This window comes from Suricata suricatta, chromosome 11 (assembly GCF_006229205.1).
Source record: "Suricata suricatta isolate VVHF042 chromosome 11, meerkat_22Aug2017_6uvM2_HiC, whole genome shotgun sequence".
Lineage (NCBI taxonomy): Eukaryota > Metazoa > Chordata > Mammalia > Carnivora > Herpestidae > Suricata > Suricata suricatta.
This window is the reverse complement of record NC_043710.1, coordinates 63,138,379-63,143,177: the sequence shown is the minus strand read 5'-3', so window position 1 is coordinate 63,143,177 and position 4,799 is coordinate 63,138,379.

Sequence of the window (4,799 nt, the reverse complement as noted above, 5' to 3'; positions counted from 1 at the left end):
CTCTTATAAACAATTATTTTCTTTTGTTTTAATTTTCTCATCTTTAAAATCGGAGTAACAGGATATATAGCATAGAGAATTGGGACCTTTTAAATGATTCAATATTTGTGAAAATTTTTGGTCTTGTAAGTAATATATTAAATTCATTTTTCTCCTTTTCTATTAAATTATTACAAAGCAACATAAGAAAAATGCAAGTTAATCAGTTCCAACTGTAACTGAAGATTGAGTAAGGGTCATCAGAATGACTTACCCACATTGACTTTTCCTTTTAAAGATAGTACATTAATTCATATCATCAATTACATATGCTTTATTTTATATAGCCACTAAAATAATTCAAAACAGCAAACCTGTGAGGGGAAATTAAATAATGAGATAACTAATACAACAGAATAAAGAAAAAGAGATAAGTAGAAACATCGAATCAGAAGAACAAATATAAAATACTTAGCCATTGGGCCCACATATATCAGTTATAATTTTAAATATAAATGGTGTATGTATTTTAATGAAAAGATAATATTTTTAGACAGAATTAAAAAAACAGATTGGACATATTCAATTTTAGCAGTCTTTAAAAAACATAAGAGGAAAAAAATTGAAAATAAAATTATTGAAAAGTGTTTTATGCAAATACTAAGTGAAAGTGTTTTTGTAGCCATATTAATATTGAAGAAGACCTTAAGCAAAAATTGTAAGAGATAAATAGGGTTGTTTTATTATGAAAGAAGGTTCAATTCATTATGGTGATATTATAATTCTAAACTTGTTCGCTTCCAATGAAATAACTTCAGAATAATTAAAGTAAAATGTAACAAAACTAAATGAAAAAAAATCTATAATCATATGGGGATATTTCCAAATTCTTCTGATACAGCAGACAGATTAAAATGATTGATCAGACAGGAAATATTTTTTCAAAAATGTTTGTTTATTTGTGAGAGTGAGAGAGAGCATAAGCGGGGAAGGTAGAGGTGGGGGTGGGGAGGGGGGACAGAGGATCCAAAGCAGGCTCTGTGCTGACCCGAGAGAACCTGATGCAGGGCTCAAATTCACAAACTATGAAGTCATGACCCGAGCTGAAGTCAGCTATTCATTCAACTGACCCATGCAGATGCCCCCTGATAGGAAAGATTTTAACCATAATTGAATAAATACGACTTAGTTGACCTATATAGCACACTGAAGAATATGTATATATTTGAAGTACCCATAGAACTTTATTAATATTGACCTTTTGCTGGACTGCAAAACCATTTAAAAAATATTCTCAGGGGCGCCTGGATGGCTCAGTTGGTTAAGGTCATGAGCTCACAGTCTGTGGGTTTGAGCCCTATGTCGGGCACTGTGGTGACAGCTGGGAGCCTACTTCAGGCTCTGTGTCTCCCTCTCTCTGCCCCTCCCTTGCTCACATCTCTTTGTCTCTCTCTTTCAAAAGTAACTAACATTAAAAAAATATTTTCATAGATTAAATTACATCAGGAATGTTCTCTCCACAGTTAAGAAAGTTAGAAATTAGTAATAAAAGGATATCTAGAAAATAATAATATGGTATGTAAATCAATGAATATTTTTCAGAATAAACTATAACCAAAAAAGAGTAGAAAGAAAAAACGTAAATTGAGTGATGATAAAAATGTGAGATACCAAAACTTGTAGTCTACAACTAAAGCATGACTTGGGAGATATTAATAGCTTTATATGCATATAATAGAAAAGAAAGTTAAAAATTATCTTAGTGTTCGTTTTCAGAAAATAGAAAAGGAAATCCTATTCTTGCATGTATGTTCAACAAAAACTTGTACACACAGTCATCAAAAGACCTGACTCAGGAATGTTTATAACAGATTTTGTAATAATAAAACACACTGGAGGGGTGCTTGGGTGGCTTAGTCAGTTGAGTGTCCAGCTTTGGTTCAGGTCATGATCTCATGGTTCATGAGTTCTAGCCCTGCATGGGGTTCACTGCTGTCAGAACAGAGCCTGCTTGGATCTTCTGTGCCCCCTTCTCTGCCCCTTCTCCACTCGTACTATGAAAAATAAATTAACATTAAAAAAAAAAACCCTGGAAATAACTCATGTCCATTAACAGTAGAATAACTAAATAAATTGTAGTATATTTTCCCAGTGATAAGCTATACAATGAAAATAAACTATTGCTATACAACATGAATTTTGTATACTTAATATGGAGCAAAATAAGCTGGATACAGAAGAGTTCATACTATATGATTCCATTTATAGAAATATTAAATACACACAAAATTCATCTATGAGTTTAGAAGTCCCTGGGAAGAGTGCCTATGTAACTGGCTGTAGCCTGGTCAATGCATAGAACTAAGCATGTATGCTTGTGCATGTCGAAGCCGCTCAAACTGCCCGCAGTTTGAAGAACTGACAACACCGGGATTCGTTGCAGAGACTTTTATTGGTTTTCTTCCTTCTTCTTCCCCTTGCGCAAAGCACCCTCCCTTATATATGTACCATACAGGCTACGCGGCCGCTCATGATTGGCTGACAGCAACAGGGCTAACCAATTTCATGGCTTTGCATTGGTTGTACACTTATCGCGGTATCTGGCTGGGAGGTGGGTACACCAGAGGCAGGTGGGCCATACTTTGTCATGTGCTTGGGCGGATTGCCAAGGAGCCATCTTGCCTCCGCCTCCCACAGTTCCCCCTTTTTTGTTTTCTGTAGCAAGGAAAGGTGCCTGTCTTAGGTTGCCGCCTATCAGTGGATCGCATTACCCGTCCCCGGACAACCAGCAGCATGGCTGGCCTCCTGTCTTAGGTTTGTTGATCCACTCGACCGTCTTACCCGTCATTGGCTACCCTTTCAGCCTGCTAAGCCAGACCGCTGGCGAGGACTGTTCATGCATAGCCAGCATAGCTTAGATAAGGATTCTTTGGTCAGCCCTTTGCCGTTCGCGCAGTCTCAGCACACACCAGAGACAGGCCAACGAGCTCAGTACAAATAGGAAGCCCAGCACCCCGATGCCCGCCCATTCTTTGAGGGCTTGAAAGGTCTTCGTGAACCACTGCGCGAACTCCTTTGCTACAGGCAGAGACACGCGGGAGGCATTGACCTTTAATATCTCTGAACGCAGCTGTCGCATGGTACTCTCAAAGATCGTTGTCCAGTTCCCTTGGAGCTGTAAACTCAATGTTCGAGAGAGGTTAGCCGCAAGGGACACATTGTCAAAGGGTATATTGGTGACACAAAGACCTTGGAGATTTACCTGGCACCCTACAGAGGCCATTTGGGCCAGCACATCCACCTGCTCTTGTAGGAGATCAACTCGCTGGTTGAGTAATAGGATGCCAGCTTTCAATTGAGCATTAAGGTTAACTTGGCTTTGGAATGCCTCCAAGGTGGCGGCGGAGAGGTTATTTACTACCGCAGCAGTTTCGACTGTGGTGACTAAGGAGGCAATTGAGGCGGCCGTTGCAGCCACAGTGGTAGCGATCACCGTAATGATAGCAATCGCAATTCCCACAGCTCTTTTGGCTTGGGGATTTTCAAGAGACAGTTCAGGCACCAAAGGAGTCTGCACCGGCCATGGCACAAGAGCTGGGATGCGCACAACTACCTCAATGGAGAAATTGGCAGCCCAACACTTGGCAAGGAAACATGTGCTATTGGTACAGTTGAGGAAGTCACCTGAAAGGGTGGCATTAGAGACCAGAAAGAAGAATGGGGGATTAACACATACAGGAGTCGGTCCCACGGTATGGTTTTTGTTGCATGAGGTTATGTTTACACTGGTCTCAAACGTGCCATTCCATGTGGCGAGCAATTCCGAATGCTTCCGCCCATTAACATGCTCATGGCACTTATGTCGGTGCAGGAGCCATTAACCCCACACGATAGCCATAAATCGAATGGATTAGAATACACTGCCTGAGTGGGATTTTGATAGGTCCAATTATACCCCTGAAATGTAGCATTCTTATATGTGCCCAAGCAAGGAGAGAAGGTAAAATAGTCGGCAACACTCCATTGGGCTAATCTACTTTGACATCCAGTCCACCACTCATACTCTATCCATTTACGGGTATTCAAGCAGCGCGCCGCGGCCGTCAAAGCAGCTCGGGGCTCGCCGGTCTCTCGCTTCCCACCCGCAGCCCCGCTACCCGCCGGGCTGAGTTAGTGAGAGGGCCGCCCATTTCCCTACAAATCTTCATCCAGACTTCCAACCCTTTCGCCTTGTAGGGAGCAATTGCCTTTCTGCACTCCCCAGTGCATTGCTCATAGATTAGCTGTTTCATCAAAGGCATGGCCGCATCCACATCCCCAAAGACTTTTCCTGCCGCCTCAACCATCCTCGCAACAAAGTCAGAAAACGTTTCGCTGGGTCCCTGGATAACCTTTGTCAAGTTGCCACTGGGTTGTCCTTTATTGGGAAGCATCCTCCATGCTTTTGTGTATATATTATTTATCTGATCATAGACCATTTGGGGATAACCAGTCTGCTGATTGGCAAAGCACCCCTGTCCTAAAAGCATGTCCACATCCCATGTGGGCTGCCCACATCGCTGGTTGACAGCGGCTTGTTCCACTGCCAACTCTATCACTAATGATTTCCAGTCCAGATATTGACCAGAGGTCAGACAAGCTTTAGCTAGATTCTGCCAATCTCCGGGGGTCATGCAGAACCGATGCAAAGATTCTAACTGCACCAGGGTGTAAGCGGCGCTATGCCCATACACCCTGACTGCTTCTGCTAGTTGGGATACCTTTTTCCATTCCAAGGGTTCATGAAATCTCTGTCCTTGGGGATCCTGAAATACAGGGAA